This window comes from Cyanistes caeruleus, chromosome 3 (assembly GCF_971803275.1).
Source record: "Cyanistes caeruleus chromosome 3, bCyaCae1.hap1.1, whole genome shotgun sequence".
Taxonomy (NCBI): domain Eukaryota; kingdom Metazoa; phylum Chordata; class Aves; order Passeriformes; family Paridae; genus Cyanistes; species Cyanistes caeruleus.
In genome coordinates this window covers 53874197-53893941 of record NC_141703.1, presented here as the reverse complement: position 1 = coordinate 53893941, position 19745 = coordinate 53874197, and the positions used below count along the sequence as shown (strand labels likewise).

General features: G+C 37.7%; 1 long non-coding RNA gene across 1 annotated transcript in view; it reads left to right on the top strand.

Annotated features, from left to right (window-relative positions):
- The first annotated feature begins 1060 nt into the window (after nucleotides 1-1060).
- LOC111932279 (uncharacterized) overlaps nucleotides 1061-19745 on the top strand; it is a 40716-nt gene continuing 22031 nt past the window's right edge. The window contains exons 1-2 of the long non-coding RNA XR_002866070.2: nucleotides 1061-1168; nucleotides 4065-4143. This is a non-coding gene — a long non-coding RNA (uncharacterized LOC111932279). The remainder of the gene's footprint in view (nucleotides 1169-4064; nucleotides 4144-19745) is intronic.

Sequence of the window (19745 nt, the reverse complement as noted above, 5' to 3'; positions counted from 1 at the left end):
CCAGGGACTGGCTGGGTCTGCCAAGTGCAGGGGATTCTGGGATGGTCAGGGCCAGCACAGGTGTGTCCCAAAGGGAAACTACACTTGGGAAACAGCCACTGAGGCCCTTCCTGGAGGGTGAGGCTATTTCAAGGGGTGATAACGTGCCCTGGCCTTGGGGGAACTGTGGCCGGGTTCTGCAGAGAAAAGGGCTCAGGTGAGGCCTCTTGGGCTCCCTTGGGAGAGGTGGGATATAAGCCCAGTGAGCTTCAGGGAGAACTGCCGTCCCTGGGGTCCAAGCTGCTGCAGTCCTGCAGAGACCAAATACAGAGAGGTAGAGGGACATGAGGGTTGGTGCCATGGTACAAGTCACAGAATTGTCTAGAGTTGGAAGGGACCTGGAAGGATCATCAAGTCTGACTCTTTCAGGAAGAAGTCTGTAGAGGGATAGAAGCTGCATGGTGCCAAGGGCCCTGGCCTTCCAACAGGGTGAGCATGGTGATGCCTTGAGAAGGCTGGCTTAGAACAGAGGCTAGACAGAGTTAAGAATAAAGTAGGTATTTATTGAAGGGCCTTAAAGGACACACCTTGGGCAGTACAAGAGCCTGACCAGGGCTACACCCTAGATGGACCCAAAATGGTCACAAAATGAATCACTGGTCACGAGGTCTCACATTTTTATAAGTTTTGGTCCATCTGCACATCAGGGTTAATTGTCCAATGAGTGCTTCAGGTTATGAAGTCCCATCCTTGTTTTTTTTTCTTCAGTCTACCTATTTTTATGGGCCTGAAACTTGTAACGATTGTCCTTGGCGTCAAGATAGAAAAGGAATTGCTTTTTCTACCTACTCTGTGAACAGAGCTCACTAACACTTAATATGAAGCTTAAAACTACACACACCTAGGTAGTACAAAGTATGAAAAATATAAAAGCTAAAACTTAAAGCATCAATGGGCACAGCTGGACAGTCTTGGAAGGCAGGTGTGGCCATGTAGGAATGGTCCTAGAGCCTGGAGTAAGTGGCTGGTGAAGCCGAGAGTGGCCAGTGTCACCCACAGCTGCAGCTGAACCTGCCAGTGTCTGGAAGGTTCCAGAAGGCTCTCTGCGGGTTTGGCAGTTGACACATCAGTTGCTGCTGGCAGTCAAAGGCTGTGATTGCAGCCTGGCACCTCTGCACTGCTTCTTAAGGTAATGAAACCTCACCCCTTTGTTCTGCTCCCCCAGCCCACACTAGCCATACTGGGAGGCTGAGATTTGACCCTAAAGCAGGGACCTGAGGAGAAATTTTGGCTGTACGTCGCCCAGTGAGTCCCACTGAGCGTTAGAAGCTGCCAGGGACATGGGGGATGTTACACAGCAGGGCCTGCTGCCAGCAGAAAAATCACTGAGAGAGCCTTGCTGGCTCAGGAGAGCCCCGTGCCTCCCACTGTTGGAGGCTGGGGGTTATTCAGGGAGATGCTACCATGTGCATTCTCAAATTGTTGTCGGGCCTTGCTTACCCACCCCACAGGTCCCTGAGTCCCAGGAGGCTGGGGGTGCATGGGACATTGGGAGGGGGTTGTCCCCAGATAACTAAAGGAACATTCCATTACATACGGCATTATGCTCAGCACATAAAGCTGGGCAAAGAATGATGAAGGGGATGTTCCATTTTTAATTCCCAAGTCACAGTTACACTTATTTGAGACATACGTTTCTGGAGATGATTGAATAGCTATTTGTCCATGGAAAGTGGTGAGCAAATTCCTTGTTGCTTTGCTTGTGCACGTAACTTTTGCTTTAGCTGCCAAACTGTCTCAAGTCATGAGTTTTCTAAGTTTTTGTTCTCCCAGTTCTCTCCTCTGCTCCACTGGTGGAAGGGTTAGTGGTGAATGGCTGTGTGGAGCTTAGTTGCCAGCTTAGTTTTAAACATGAAAAGTTACCACAGAAATATGGAACATAAAAGGACCCATTGTAGGTAAACTGTTTAGTATTCTACTTTCAATTTATTACACAAAAAATTCCAGGAAAAATAAATTCATAATTGGAAAGTTAAGATGACACTTTCATATGGTAGAGGAAAAATACTATTTTGTGTGATTAGGCATTGGGGATTACAGGGCTATGGATTGGGCAAGATCATATGTTTAGCAAATTTAATAACTCAAATCAGAAGAACATTAGGGAATAAATTAGCACAGCAAGAGTATTACACACTATTACAAAGAAAAATGTGCAACCAATCACCTTCATAAGCATTTCCTCTTCAGCAAGTAGGACCCTTCAAGAAAGGAACCTTTTCTTTTCTGTCTTATCAGACATTTTCTGGTGGTCACAACTTATTAGATGAATAATATAGTGCATAAATATGGTCAAGGAGAGCTCATATGTTAAATGCAACTTTGTCTTGGCATAGATAAGGAAGGTCATTGAAAAGTGGAGTTTCTGGCCTTTTCTCCAAATATCTTTTATAAACTTAAATGTAAGACAATATGATATTATATATATCAAACATTTTTTGAGTAGGAATAAAAACTGTTCCTTCACAGCTGAAAGTCCTTAACATATCAATCTAGAGAAACATTTTCAGCGTGAGACTGCATCTCTCATTCTTTGGACTAAATAACCTTTTTAATGATGTTTTAACAAGGGAGGCTACTTCAGCAAGAGGGGCTGACACACCATGACTTGAGAATAAATTTTACTTTCAGTCTTAAGAATTTTCCTTTGAAATAGGAGATTTGGAATAAGACCCAGTAGACCAAAATTAAGTGAGACTGATAAAATCAGACTTAGTAAAATGACTGTCTGCATAATATAAGTGTTTATGCTCAAGAAGACAACAAAGTCCTTTGAAGACCATTACAAGGAGATTCTGCCAGCTTAAATTTAACTAAAGGGCAGAAAATTGCCATCTGGATACCTCCGTTTTCTCCTGCATTGCAGAGCAGTGATTTAACTCTGACTTAATTTTTTTTTTTTTTGTCAGTTTGCTTTGCATGTAAAAGGATTAGTAGCATTACATTTTGCAAGCAACTTGGTCCACATATAATGTGTTTATGCTCAATGCAGGTACTTGATGCAGTGTAAAGCAGCAAATTGGACAAGTTAAGGCAATCTTACAGAGCACAGCACACATTCTAAGCAAGAAGTCATGCTGCAGGTAGTCACAGAAGTGAAAAACTAGAATATAGGGGAATTTTATTTAAAAAAAAAAAAAAAAAGATGTCTGGATCATTCAGATTCTATAAAATTTGTTACAAATAACCAACTATTTTTAGGATCCAAAGTCTAGATTTCAGATCTCTAAGTCACACCTGAAATTTTCCACAAAGTTCTTCAAGCCTGTAGTTGATGTAGATATAAAGGTGAAAGTGAGAAAACATTTCAAAACAATGAAAACTAGATAATTTTTACCTGCAGGTCTATTACCACACAAGGCAAGATTTGGAATTTCAAAATTTTCACATCTCTCATCAGTTTATTTTAAAAAAGAAATTTCAAAATTTTGTACTTGACTGGTCATCATTCTCTCTGAGAACAAGTGCTTGTTAAATGTGACTAGCTTTGCTTGTTTCTCTCAGTGATCAAAGACATTTGTTCTTTGAGTCAAACCACTCTGATTCAGGAGTTCTGTCACTCTTTATTCTGGTTCTGGCTGTAATACATTTAATTTTCATCACAGAAGCCCCTATGATACTGTATTTTGTATTTGTAATGAGCATGGTGTTGCTAGCATACCAATATTTCAGCTTTTGCTGAGCAGTGCTTACATAGCATTAAGGCCAGGACAGCTGACCCCAAATGTTCAACAGGATATTCCATACCATATGGTATCGTGCTCAGCATATAAAGCTGGGGGAAGAACAAAAAGGAAGAGGAGGGATGTTTGGAGCGACGGCATTCATCTTCTCAAGTCACCTTTATGCCTGATGGAGCCCTACTTGTCTGAACACTTGCCTGCCAATGGGACATGGCAAATGAATTTCTTGTTTGGTTTTGCTTGTGTGCAGGACTTTTGCTGTAGCTTTTAAGCTGTTTTTATCTCAGCCCATGGTTTTTCTCACTTTTACCTTACTGATTTTCTCCCCATCCCACTGTGGAGGAGTGAGCAAGAGGCTCTGTGGGACCATGCTGCTTCCTGGGGTTAAACCAGAGAATTGCCCTTTTTCAGTTTTTACCAGGTAAGACTGGCTGGACCATCATCGTTCCCTATCTGCTTTTATTAAAGTTCTAGGGAATTAAAGTGGATTAATCAAGTATAGTCATATGCCTATCACTTCCTACTATCAGCCCCCAAAGCAACCTGAAATGCAGTGTTTATAACGTGGTGCATTCCACATTTTTCAGTACAAAATGAACACCAGGGACACTGTATTTCTTTAAAATGTTCAGATTAACCCCCTTTTCTTTCCAGAGTGTAATATTGACACAGAATTATAAACAAGATGTGCATTGCTCATAATTTCTCTAAATATTTTTCTCTTAAGCAAATGCACTTGGAGTCTTTAAGGAAAATACCTATGAGTAGTATGGGATGAGAAGCAATATACAACTATTTTTTGGGAAATAAATATATTCAGTTAGCTCTACTATTATTTATGGCAGTCCTACTTTTCATTCTCCACAACCATTCAGACATTTAATCAGAAATTTAATAAAAGAACTCTTTTAAATCTCATGCTCCTAGAATGTGTCAGAGCAATGCAATGCCCATAATGCCCACATGCTGATCAGTTCTTCTTTTTCTGAAGTGTCCATATTAAATAAAACTATTTGGCACATTTCAAAACACATTTTCAAACGTTCGTAGATATCCTGTGGCACCAAGGAAAATATCATACTGCACTTGCTGAGCTGCTAAGTTGCCATTGAATCTCATTTTATTATTCCAACAGCCAGTGATTTAAAAAGCCACAAACTTTAAAACTACTAGAAGTACAATTGAAAGGCATAATTATGTTTGATTTTGTATGTATGTGTAGACACTGTCAAGGATATATTTCTCAATAATTCAATCTGACTTATACAGACATAAGCAAGGACAGATTTTCTTTTGTGGTGTTGTTGTTGTTAAAATTACTTCAGCTTCATTAACAACTCATAAGATGCTAGTGGAAAAATTAAAGGAAAATTATGTTATTTCATTTTTAATTTATTTTCTGAATATTTAATTTTTTCTGTTTCTAAAGGTAAAAAATATCAAAACTACAACATCTAAAACAAGATATTTCAGTCAACGTTTGCTAAAACCATATGGAAATCTAAAATCCTGACTTCTTTTCCTTCTTTTTTGACATGAAAAAGGTTTTTTTCAAATATGGCATTATAGGTAATGCAAATGAGAGTAAAGAAATGCTTCATTCCAGCTCTCTTAACACTTTAAAACAAGTTCAAGCTTTCAGAATCCATACTGTAGTAATTTTACATATACATATGTCATAGAATATTCTGAGTTGGAAGCAACTCACAAGTATCATTGAGTCCTTCTCATGGTCCTACACAGGACAGCCCCAGAAATCCCACCTTGTGCCTGACAGCATTGTCCAACTGCTTCTTGAACTCTGTCAGGCTTGGTGCTGTGACCACTTCCATGCAGAGCCTGTTCCAGTGTCTAACCATCCTGTGAAGAGCTTTTTCCCTAATATCTGACCTAAATATCTCCTGACACAATTTCATGGGGTTCCCTAGGATCCTGTCACTAGTCACTCGAGAGAAGAGATCAGTGTCTACCCCTCCTCCTCACAAGGAATTTGAAGACTGCAATGATGTCTCCCCTCAGTCTCTTCCAGACCAAGGGCCTGCAGCTGCTCCTCATATGGCTTCCCCTCAAAGCACTTCACTGTCTTTGTTACCCTCCTTTGAACACTTTCTTGCAGATCACTGTCTTTCTTATATTGAGGTGCCCAAAACTGCAGACAGGACTTGAGGTGAGATCACACCAGTGCAGAGCAATGTGGGACAATCCCCTCCCTCAACACACACCCACACCCCCAAGCATATGCACACATATTAATAGAAAAAAATAAGCAGAATCAGGCCCTTCTACCATATTTAAGTCAGTGGTTTTGCCCTGGTGTATTTCTAGCTTAAATTTCCATCAAATCTTTGTAATCACTCTAGATGTATGGTAGTAAAGGATCAGACCTCACTTTTTTCACTCAAATCTTGACTTCATTTTATATGAAACTGACATTTGCTTTAATACTCATATCCTTGTCTTTGTACAAAATAAAGATATTTCAAAAGCTCAACATAACTGCAGTTTCTGCAGAAATCTGGATATATGCCAGTGTTAAGTGGTATTGAATCAGCAAAAATGTCTGAAGAATTGTGAACAAATTTGTCAAGAGATAACAGTCATAATCTTAGCTTAAATTTAGGGTCACAGCTGCTCTGTATTACCAGCAGCGTAGAAGGTGAAAGGAAGCCAAGGCACATATGTCCACTTGTCAAGCAATAAGTACTTGAAGCCAGAATGATGTCTCACTTGTGTATGTGTTTTATATGTATGCACTTTTATGAATGTAAAGAGATATTTTCTAATTTTACCTTATCCCTTCCTTGTATTTTTGTTAGATATCAGTCTTCATAACTCTACTCTGGAAAGAAACTATTACAGGAGTAATAGCTTGCTGGCAATAGATTTGTGATGCTCCTAGCTGGTGTTAATTATTTTTATGAATATGGAAACATAAAGCTGTGAGATGAGGTAGATGAACTCAGTAGAATGAAGAATGGAATAGGATAGTCAATGAAAGTCTGTACTGGCAAAGATCCCTGGTCATCCATCTGCATAATTAAAAAAATCTCACCTATTTAATTGTAATCGTCCCAGTACTCCATCATTATCTAGAGATGCTCTTCTAGGCATACTGAGAGTCATACATGTCTTGGACAGTGCTGAACAAGGGGGCTCCTAGCTCAACATTAAGTCCTATTAAGAACAACAACTCAGATGGTCCTACAAATTTCTTCTTTTCAGTGGATCCACCAATCATTCTTAGAACATATTGGTTGTAGAGCATGGTCAGTATTTTCCACTGACTTGACTGCAGGAACCATATTAAAGTCTACTTTCTGCTTGAACAAAACAGAGTATTTTACTGTTTTGCATTCCATGTTATCATGGAAACTTGAAGTAATGAAATTCATATCCACTACTCTAAAATATTCCTAGTTAGTGAAAAGTTATGTTTACTTTTGTTGGCTATTCATCTCATCATAAGATAAATGTCAAAAATTTTGCTTTGCAAATGTATATTTTTTTCCACCTTGTAAAAAGTCCAGAAAAGAAGTTTTAGTGATGATAGTGGTGTGATTCCAGTTGTTTGAGTATGAGAATTCTTCACCTTCTTCTACCAGAACACTGGTTTCATAGAGAAGGGAAGAAAAGTGAACTCTGACTATGTAGCCTAGTGATCACATCAGTCTGGGACCTGAGAGTCCTATTTGATTTATTTTTTTCTTTTTTTCAGGGATTAAGATAAAAATAACCCTTGAAGGAAAGACCTGAAGGCATGTCACTCTTCCTCTTGGCTATATTGTATTAGAGACACCATGCATTTTAAGGTGTCATTTCTGTATCTTTGTTATGAGACAATCTTGGATTTTGAAAGTGTCCATATTCTTCCATAAAAGTCTATGGCTGACCATCATTGTATAAATAAAAGTTATTTCTTTAGTGCCTAAGTGCCTAAGTGAGGAGTAAATCATCTTCATTCTCCTGAAATACTTCAGCAGTTCAACAGTTCCTAAATTTTTCTGAAACCTGTTCTTCAATTATTAAAAATAAATGCCCTAACTGATTGCTAAGGCTGTTTCTTGTAGTAAAGAAATTAATTGATTAAATATATAGAATTGCATTTCTTATGCAGTATTACACAAACCTCTTCCTATTTTCCTGATACTACAATTGATTTCTTTACTATTATAGATGAAGAATCTATTAATGATACAAGTGCAGAGAAACAGATCAAAGTTCACATTTGGTTGTGATGGCTTTTTCTTATGGATCTCTGTATGCCTAATTGAAGACTATGAGCAACCAGGTATTTTTGAGTAAACATTGCATATGAGTATGAAAAAGCTCTTTTTTTTTTTTCTTTCTACAATGCTGTGGTTTAAAGGCTTGGGTTTGTTTGTTTGGGTTTTTTTACCATAATAATTATTTCCTTATCTAACTATAAAAAAGTAACGATTTGTGATGCAATATTGGCAAAGGTGACTAATTGAACTGTAAATTTGATGTAGTTTTTTGTGTTAGTTTTTCCCTCTCTATTACTCTTTTGGACTAAATTTGATTAATTAGAAACTGAAAAAGGACCCCTAAGTACCAGTAATCATAGTAATTTTGGCAAAATGGAGAAAAAATGAAAAATCCTGACTTGCTCAAGATAGTGGCTGATTTATGTATTCAGTCTATTTGGAGAAGAGAGGTAAAAGGTTAATTTCTTATTACATTTTTAAAGGGACTCCACAGTTTGTAGTTGAACTGAGTGGTCACAGCTACTGAGGATCATTCCAATGAAGATGCCCTAGCTGGAAGTATTTTGTGTCTGTTCATGGTTTGAACACATATGGCATTTCCTGATAACCTTCCACTTCTCCATATTGCAGTGTAAATTGCACCAAGTATCTTGGGCAGAGTTCCAGTTCTAGACATTCATTTGGAACTTCTAGCATTCCTCCTGACCCCATATGAACCATGAAGACTTCATTATTTGTTACTATTCCTTACATAATTGGAACCTGCTTGACTTATGCCATTAGCTATCTCCTTCTGTTAAAAGGGATCTGTGTATGAAGAAGTGAAGTCACACAAAAATAGCTTTTTCCTGTGCTTCTCAGGATTAATGTATATCTTTATATTAAATTTCATCTGCTTGCATTGTTTCAGTTTTCTGATTTCTAATTTCCTTTCTACACACTCCACCCACTCCAGATGCTAAAGCATTTTGATGTCTTCTATGCTTCTTGCATCAACTACTGATCATGTGCCCAGAGGCTGATGAGACTGACCCTGGAATATTTTCACAAAGTAAAGAAAGTGTCACATTCCAAAGTGGGGAACAGCTTGGAGATCTTTTAATAATGGATGGTCAGGAATGGAATTAGCCAAATGAGGTAAACGTTGTATCTGAGACCCGTTTATTGGTAATGAAAAGAAAAAATGAAAAGGAGTTATCCCGCTAAAGAGGACAAGAGAAGACAGAGCAAAAGGAAGAAGAAATGGGAGCAATGGAGAGGGGAGACAAAGGGAAAAGAAGGTATTACCACCAGGGGTCAGGAAGTGCCATTGATGTCCCAAGGTGGAGCTGTGCACGCTGCCTGCCTGGATGGCTTTTCAGCCATCAGAAAAAATATACTTCTCACGAAATAATACACACTGGGTTTGTTTTGGTTTCTTTTTTCCCTTTTATTGAAAAGAACTTAGAACAAGTGTCTTGGTTTGGAAGATGAGTGTCCGCTAGGGAAGGCAGGAGCCTCCCTTGGAAGGAAAAAATGCAAACCCATCCCTCTGAATTATTATAATTTTGAAATTAAGGGACTCTCAGGCAAAGATATGGGGATAAGAATAACGTAATTTAGTAGTATGTATAACAAGGCAAACAAACAATGACAACTATGGCATTAATAACAAAACAGAACCAGGGATCCCGTGACAGCTTTCTCGGATGAGATGGGAATGGATGGAGGAGAGGCTTTGCTTCACAAACCCCCTGCGGGCAGTCAGTCCTGGTGCTCCTGCAGGGCTCTGAGGAACACAAAGAAGAAAAAGAAGAAGCCCTGTCCTCTGTCCCTTTTTACCTGCCCCCCTCTTCCCCCTGGGCCCAGCTGAACTCTTTGTCTTAGGTAAATGCCAGCAGTCAGGTTTGCCTGCAAATAATAGGGAAAATTCTATAGGTGAGAAGGAAGAAAAGGAAGGACACCTAACCTCCAACAACAAGTTTATAGGACAAAATATGTCTTATCTATCACTTATCTAAGCAGCCAGACAGCCAAACCCAGCACTCTGTCTAAATCTGTAGGATTTCCTATGATCTTCATCTTCCTGAAAAATTACTTTTGGTATACAAAGTATTCAAGGGAAGCAAATAAACAAATTGGCTTTCTACTAACTTTCACATACATAATTTTTGAAATTTCCAATTAACAGAGAATAAGAAGGATGAGTTCTCTTTTTCAAATTTTCTGGTTTCAGCCTGGTCTTCTGAAGAACAAAGACTTATGAGCTATCTTTTTTTCTGTCTAAATCCAGCTACCCCTAGAACTTTTCAGCTGAGTTATGCTAAACATGAGAGAAATGTTTCATAACAAGTTTCATAAAAATCAGTGATCATAAGAATAATCCAGATTTTACTGTCTCCTTTGAATAGTTGTTGGAACTGGACAGCCAGCATAGGAGTACTGAAACAGCATGTGTACATATAGACAGTCCTGAGCTCAAGTTGGGCACATGGGTAAACCCAGAAATTATTCAGGTGATATCATGAATGGAAATTGGAAAAAAATGACACAGATTTTTTGAAAAGATTTCGCTAATTCTGCCACTCATAGGAAATATCTGTTTCATCTAAATGCTTATTTAGGTTCTTCATTCTAAGTTTTACTTGAATTCTTGCTTAAACCAGAGAAAATGATAAAGCTCTTTGTGGATTCTGTTCCCATACTTCCAAGACTCTGAATACAAACTGATGATGAACAACTGTGATTTGTGCCAAAGGCAGAAGGTCTTCAGGCTCTGTCTAGACATTCTTTTTCATGCTTGTATAATCTATTACAGTGTCTTGCTTTTCAGATTGGCATCTAGTATATACTAGGGCACCTGCTATTGAAACATCCAAGTGGGTTTTCTTTGTAAGGAAAAAAGAACTGGCATGTGCTTTAATTAGAGTTACCTTGCTCTGTCATAGGATTAGTATGGAGCAAAAGCAGATCTGGAACTTGAAAACTGCAGTCTTAAGTATGTATCTGAATATAGAAATGAAATAAATATACAAATTAAATATTTACCCATTTTATAGTAAGGAGAGTACAAAAGATTTGTATGGCATTACCAGATAGAATAATTTATAAAGACCTATATTTCATGTCTTTCATTACCTAAGTTAAGTTATCTCACTAAATGTTAGTCACATTGAACAAAACCATGGAAAAGATCAGAGAAGCAGTGACAGGTAAAGGAAACCTGTCAACATAGTCGTTGAAAGGGTATACTGTCTCTGCTAATTCTTGTATTGCTAAAGGACAATTATTAGATTGTCTTCCTGGGTGGGAAGCTCACCAAAATGAGTCAGCAAAATAAATTCCCCAGAAAACCATGCAGACTAAAAGGGGTTATTGTCTAAAGGACAAAGGACTTTGTAAAGGATGCAGTTAGAAGAGGGAAAAGGGGCCCAAAGTCACTCATTGTATGGAAGTAACCTGTTGGTCAGTGCATTTCTATGAAATCCTCTGCTTGATAGCTAAAATCTGTCCTTTCTTCTTATGACACTGTTGTTCTTTCCAGCTGTGTCTCTCTTTCCTTTATGTTCATATGTACACAAGCCACTAGAGAAGTTCAAGTTGGAGAAGCCAATGAGTAGATTAAAGGGTGTGAGTGACCTTATCCAAAGAGGCAGCTATGGGTTCAGATTCAAGGAAGTGGAGGAGACCAGGCTCTGGGCCAAACTACTGAAAAGAAGTACATTGTGCTTGTGCATATTGTACAAGTAGATTTAAACCAAATCAGCTGGAAAGGTGGAACAGAAGTGGGTGTTCTGTTCATGTTTATGCCACCGCTGTTTTTATCTGTGTGACCAGCTGTATTTGTTTGTGAATCAGGAATATGTGCTCAGACTCATTACTGGCTGAACCTGGGGACATGAAGCCAAAGCAACCTCCTATCCATCTGGCAGGAACAAGAGGACATCTGAAAGTGAAAGAGGTGATGTTATATGTGCCAGGGAGCAGCAGAAATGAGTTATTCTGCAAGGCAATGCAAGTCAGAAGCTGAGTGTGACAGCAAATCAGGCAGAACATTGACAAAAACAACTGAGTAATAAGAACAGGTCTAGTGCTGGAAGCCAGGTTCAGCCAACAGTCTGGTGGCAACCATATAAGGCTGCTCATTACTTGGGCAGGTGCACTCTTTTCTGAAACAGAAAACAGGTAACAAAGTGTCTGGATGGCTGGGCCGAAAATGTAGGGTGATAAAAGGTACTACGCACAGAAGGAGGTCAGTCACTACTGGGGTTCCCATAGGCTAAGTGTTGGGGCCAGTTCTCTTCAATATCTTTATCAATGATCGGGACAAGGGGATGGAATATACCCTCAGTCAGTTCACACCAGGTTGTGTGGGGGTGTTGATCTGGTACAAAGGCTCTGAAGGGACAGATCTGGACAGGCTGAATCAATGGACTGAGGCCAACTGTATGGGGTTCAACAAGGCCAAGGGCTGGGTTCTGCCCTTGGGTCCCATCAACCCTATGCAATGTTACAGGCTTGGGGAAGAGCAGCTGGAAAGCTTCCTGTCAGGAAAGGACTTGTGGGTGTCAGTCAACAACTGGCTGAATATGAGCCACTGTCTGCCTAGGTGGTCAAGAAGGTCAATGGCATCCTAGACTGTATCAGCAATAGTGTGGCCAGCAGCACCAGGGCAGTGATCATCTCTCTGTAGTCAGTACTGGTGAGGCTGCACCTCAAGTCCTGTGCTTAGTTTTGGGCCCCTCACTACGAAAAGACATTGAGGTGCCATAGGTTGTCCAAAGAAGGATGACAAAGCTGCTGAAAGGTCTGGAGCACAGGTTTTATAAGAAGCAGCTGAGGGAACTGGTGCTGTTTAATCTGGACAAATGGAGACTCAGGGGGGGGACCTTATTGCTCCTTACAACTATTTGAAAGACTATCGCAGTGAGATTATAAAGATATCTATATCTCTTTCATGTATTTGATTAAGTAACTTCCATTTTAATAATTAAATACTAAATATAACTTTTCACCACTTTATTCCCTTACTGAATATTCTCAGTCATTTTCAACTAACATCTGTTAAATTATTCCCAAAGTGCTCTATTTGTATCAACAGAAGCTGTTGTCCTGACAGAAACCATCTTTTGTCCTATCAAGGACAAGGAAACATAATACACGTAAGACACAAGTAGAAGATTTCAGAGCCAATTGATTTTTCCTTACCTATAGCACAGGAAAAAAGATACATTGAAGTAAAATATGCATACAGGTGAGATGTATTCCATGTCTTTTTCTGTCCTAAGGCAGTAAACAATTCCAGATGACAATCTGCATAGCAGTCAGTAAGCCATTGCCCAGTTGGATATTACCTAATTATGAAAATAAGATCTCATAAAATTTCTGAAAGAAGGAATGAGTTTCTCAGAAAGAATAACTAAATCTAAAACTCTGCCAATTTCTGTTGACCATACCTACTGCTATATTGCATTCCTGCTTTTTTCTTACAGAATCAGGGAATGGGGTCATTTTGAAAGAGACCACAGTGGCTTATCTGGGCCAACAATCAGAGACTCCACAATCTCTCTGAGCACTCTCTTCCAAGGCTCTGTCATCTGAACAATAAAGTTGTTCCTGATGTTCCGATGGAACTTCGTGTGCATCAGTTTCTGCCCATTGTGTCTTCTCCTGTTGCTTGGCACCACTGAGCAGAGCCTGGCTTCATGCTCTGGACACCCTCCTTTCAGTTACTGATAGACATTGATGAAGCCACTCCTCAGTCATGTCTCCTGAAGGCTGAACAGGCCAAATATCCTCAACCTTTCCTCATAGAAGAGATACTCCTGCCCCCTAATCATCCTTGTTGCCTTCCCCTGAACCTGCTTCAGGAGTGCTGTGTCTGTGTCTGTCCTGTACTGAAGACCCCAGAACAGCACTCCAGATGTGCTCTCACCAAGGCTGAGTAGAGGGGCACAATCATCTCATTTGACCTGCTGGCAGCGCTCTTAATGCATTCCACAATTCTGTTGGTGGTCTTGGCTACAAGGACATACTTCTTGCTCATGGACAGCTTTCTGTCCACCAGCACCCCCACATTCTTCTCCACAGATCTGCTTTCCAGGTCAGCCTGTACTGGTGGGTTATTATTCTCCAGGTACAGGATGCTGCATTTGCCTTTGTCATGTTTCAGACAATCCTTCTCAAACCATCTCTCCAACCTCTTGAAATCCTTCTGAAGGGCTGCAGAGAGAGCCCTCAGGGGTATTGTCTGCTTATCCCAGCTTTGTGTTGTTGTGAGCTTGCTGACACACTCTGCCCCTTCATCCAAGTCATTGATGGGTAAGTTAAACAATACTGGGCTCAGTAGCAATCCTTGATTAGGGACTATCCATCCCTAATCCATCATTAGGGACAGGCCTCCAACTGGATCCTGTGCCACTGATTAGGATGCTCTGGGGTCTTCTGTTCATCCAGTTCTCAATCCACCTCACTCAACCCACACTTCTTAAGTTTGACTATAAGTTTGACTATGAGAGAGAAGAACTAATTTCTGAAAAGCTGATTTCCATATTCAGTGAAACTCATGGTTGTTGACATGCTGGTTTAAGTTGTATTAGCTATTGAAGTCTATAATCATCTTTCTTTACTTCTCTAAACCACTCTAAAAGAGGAAGATGTTAAAATCACAGGGTTCAAATTGTCAAAAAAATTGTTATTATCAAGGAACAGAGTTGTCATGGGCCTCCCTTTAAAAAATGGAAACCAGTGATGTAGGAGATGAATCAAAACTGTGTCTCTGCTCAAATATCCCACTGAAGATGTCAGTCATTCTTTCCTGGGTGTAAGAGAAATAGAAACATTGAGCAAATTAAAATATCAGAAACAAGATGCCTAAAGTAGATATTGTCATCAAGTTAGCAGTCACTTTTACATTGTATTTTCACTGGCGATCAAATCTTTCAAATAGAGATTTCTATTTATATTTATTTATGTTACCAATATTTAGGTACAAATGTAGACCTATTAAAATTACAAATGAGTACCTGTATTGATTGACCTGCTATTGCCAGTTAAAATAGAAGGCCTACATGCAGTTGAGGAAACTGCTGAATAGTCATTGGAACTCCTTAAGATACAGGGAACCACAAAAAGAAAAAAAATAATAACTGATTTGTCTGTTATTGAATAAGGATGAGAAGATAATTCAATGCTCTTAATTTTCTTACTTGCGAAACAGTTGAGTTTTTATCTGAAAATCATGCATTTTGTATTTGTGATAAACCAAGTTGCACATCAGTAAAATACTTTGGGGACAGTAGTATCTGTTTGTATGGAAACACTCACCTCAAAATTGTATGTCATTCTTCATAAGCAATAGTTTGTTTTTATGTTCAAGGTAGGAATTTCAAAACAACATCTGAAGGTGCCTGAAATGAATGTCATAGTGGAATTTAAATTATTTACCAAGTTTAAATCATATGTATGAAAAAGAAGAGTAAATAACTAACAAATCAATAACAAAGCAAGTGATAAATTTGGTGTGGAGTACAAGACTCATCTAACTCAAATTTATAAATAAGTATCTTGAGCTATAAATATTAAACTCAAATAACCAGAACTAACAATATCAGAAAAGTGATTATGACTGACAGTGTGATCAGAAACACTGCAGAGCTCATTACAAATAATAATTTGCATGTGTAGTATGTGTTACATACAAGTCTTTTGCACCTTTCAAATATGAATCTTCCATGTGAAATAGCATCTTTCAATGCTATTTTTGTGCTACTCAGATTCTGTCAATATCACATATAACTATATTCAAAGTTGAATTTTTAGCATTTATTTTGCTCTTTACATCTATTCACATTTCATAAACAGAAAGGGATACAATTTTAACAACTTACCCTAGAGGCAAGAGCATAAAGAAGGTCATAAGGAAAACAAAGCATGTTATCCTAAATGAAAATGAAGACAGGGAATTAAGAAGTTCTAACATCTTACGGCTTAAGCTACAACAGAGCAAGGCGGAAGGAGAGCAAGATGTTCACCAATGGGTTTAAGAAGGGAAGAATCACTTTCTTTCATAAGGGATTATTTATTTCAGTCTCACAGCTTCTGTGATGCATTGAATGCTTGACATTGTTATAGAAAATCAATGGAATTCAATCTCAGAAAGTTGTGTTGCATGCATTCAAACCTGATGGTTGCATAAATCAGTATTTCTGTTAAAAAAAATAAAAATCCTTGGGTCAAAAGAAAACCACATTCATTTGTGCTTTTCCCTTCTCTTTTAATGACAAGTGTGATTGATATTTTATTTTTCTGCAGACGGACTTCAATTACCAGTTGGCATTCAACTGCCCTGTTAAGCTGAGCAATGAATGATATCTCCTTATAAAAATCTGATTAGGAAACCTGCCTTCAAAGCATTTTCACTTACTGAGTTTTTTCACAAAAGGACACTGAGGTGAAAGATTTTTATGGTGATCGAAAAAGCAACATAACCTTTTTTTCATTCAGAGTAACTAAAAAACTTACATAGCACAGCTGCAATATTTCTATTTGCTCTAAACAATGACAATATGATAAAATAATACAGTTTTTCAGATATTGTCAATATACATTAAAATAATTCTTAGACCAGTGTACTTGATTTGTTAGAAGTTTTACAACAGAACTAATCTTAAAAGGAGTAAGAGATGAAGAAAACTAACCTGATTTCAATAGAGTATATATAAGAATTGGGCCAGATATTCAGGCAGTGAAAGTCATATACACTCACAAAAGTAATATAATAACATATTTTATAATATATAAACACCTTATTTAATGGGACATATTCTGAATCACTAAAAGAAAGTATATAGGATTTGTTAGACTAGATCAGACCTCAAATACATCAGATTTTCAGGATTAAACCAATACCCGAAAATATAGGAAAAATGAAGCATATGCAATGTGACACTTACCTTGGGAACACTGCAATGACATGGCTGCAAATTGTTTCTCATAGTGCAGTGATCATTTACCACCTGCCACAGAAGGTTTGGGTAGTCTCTTGTCTCAGCTTTGATTAAAACCATAAAGATTGATTTTCTATTAATGGCCTATAAATTTAATTGGCATGTAGTGTCATTCTGGGTAGTTTTCTATTAAAGAATAGCTTAAGGGAATTCTAAACCTCATAATGGTTTAAACAAATTCATGCTATGTAAGTTTTTCTGTCACTTCATCATTATCATTTCTGTTCACTTTTCAAAAATATTGTAGAGTTCTAGAATGCCATTTCTAGTTCTAGTTGTTATAACTTCTGTCCTGAGAGACTATACAGGGAGTGTGTCTTGGTGATTTACCTATACTTCTATAGGCTTAGATGGCAAGATTGTGGATTTGTACTTTCATTTATCTCTGCAGCAGAAGAAAAAAAATTATGAACATTTTTAGTTCCTACAAGTGCCTATTCTAATTAACCATTCCCATAAGAAAAGTACATTATACGCAGATATTCGTTGGGTTTGAGATTCTTGCATTGGCTGTAGCTAGAAGAGTATGTTTCAAAAATAGATTTTTTTGTGTGTGGTTTGTTTGTTTTGTAGGTAAATATTATCAATACATCTTGTTAAATCCTATCTCCTAACTATTTTTCTTTGTTTTGTTTTGGTTGGTTAATTACTTTTTTGTCTTTATTAATTCAAAGATAATTTTAATTAATTAGAAGCAGTTATGTTGCACTTTTTTCTCAGAAACGAATGTGTCTTGTTGAATTTACAACATTAGTTTTAGCATTTAGCTGAGAACTATGGAAAAGGTAATAAATTATCCTATAGAATAAAGTGCATAGTTGACTCCACAGTCTGCACATATGCATCAAATTTCTGGAGCATATATTCTCAAAGTACTGGGTTGAAAATGTATAATAATTATACTGATTAATTAAATAAAAAATATACTCATTTATACTACCTATGAGGGTTTAAAGGACAATATATTTACAGGAAACTGTTTTAGTTCATTGTATTATTTTATCTATCTGTATACAGATTGCTGCATGTAATTGAACTGTTTTTATAATAATATCCATTGGACATTGGATTGACTTGAGGGACATGAATGAGTGATTTCAAGTTGTTAAAGCAGTTCTAGGTGTTTGGCTTTGCAGATGAAATTAGCAGCTCATTGTGTAATGCCAAAAGTCACTGTGGAGCTAGAAGTGATCTGCTGTGAAAAAGCAACAGTGAGTATACTCAGGTCAAGAAACTTTGAACTGAACTTTAATCCTTGTTCATCTTCTTATTAATTCTTTATTATATTTATTTTTTGTTGTAACTTATGTAGATTCTTAAAAATCAATGTAATATTAAGTAATTTGGATATCTTTTGATAAAATTACCTATTTTCATGTCAAGCTAGTTTCTATGCTCACCTTCATACAGATAAGCTACATGAATTGCAGCCTTTTTAAATTTTATTTTATTTAAATAAAATTTATTTAAATAAAATAAATATTAAAATATTTTCTTTTTTTCCCTTCAGATATATAGATATTCCACTAGGAGCCTCATTTGCTTCTTCTACTTTTTCTTGGTTATTACATTCTCTCAAAGTCTATGTTCTTAGATGTTCTACCTTTATATGTGAAGATTTTGTATATTCTTGAGACTAAAATCATTCACATATGTTTTAAAAGAGTGTCTCTGTAAAGTAATGTTATGAATTTCCCCTATCAGAATAGATTATTTACTTGTATAGCATTTCCAAACCTTACCCCTAAAATACCCATTCTTTGATGCAGAGGTAGGAGATTCAATGATAGAATAAACCATGAAAGAAGCAAGCAAATATGTGCTAAAGTACAAAATCTGGAAATTAAAAGATACTTACTTTTCAAGTCTGGAATTTTAAATAAGGTTTTGTGAGGACTCTGATGACACTACTTCCCTAAGTAAACTTCCTGTTGATGGTCCAACCTTCTTGGTTTTTTGAAACATCTTTTAAACTTTCAAATTACTTAGTTCTGTAAGGTAAATTTTATGAACTTCAGAGAACTAAGGAGAGGAGTTTTAAAAGTTCTTTGTCTGTGGAATTAAACAGCTACTCTGCAAGGGCTCAAAGCTCTTTTCACCTAGGGCTGAGGACATAGTTAAGACCAACCAAGGTAGTTAAGGGCCAATCTCAGCCATGTTCTCACTCTGGTGGATATCTGCTGAACAACTTCCTAGAGAGGAAGAAATTCTGCAGCAGCTTCTATGTCAATGCTTCCGTTCTTCAAAGCTTGTGATGCAACTCAGCTAAAGACACCTTATCTGAGCTGATCACAAGTTGCATGCAGAAGAGAATAGACAGAATTTCTGCTCCAGTTTGAGGTGGAAAAAAAACCTAGTAATATATTTTGAAACAAAATGCATTTTGTAGGGCAGGTTTCAAGAAACAGAAATAAATTCAAAGTCTGACTTCTGGCTGATACCCTTATTTCTACAAAAGCAGATTTAAAAATGCATGGGTACTATTCAGTCCTACATTTGAAGCTTTTACCCCATCACTGGATTCCAGAAAGACTCCAAGGTCACTGCTAGTCCTTGAAAAGTTCTTCTACCTCCTTGAGCTAGGTTGTGCCAGCTGTATGCTCCCTTAGGGCCAGGCTGCTGAAACAAGAAGTAAGAAAGAATTCTTCCATAATTTGGGTTCAATAAAGGACACACTAGACAGCCTGTGTACTTCTAAGAGTTTCTAAGGGTAGTTTATAAATTCACATATACTTGGATGAGGAATGTCTTACTGTTATCCAGTCACTTGCAATCAGACTTAGATCAAATAAAGTTAAGGAACATGTGTA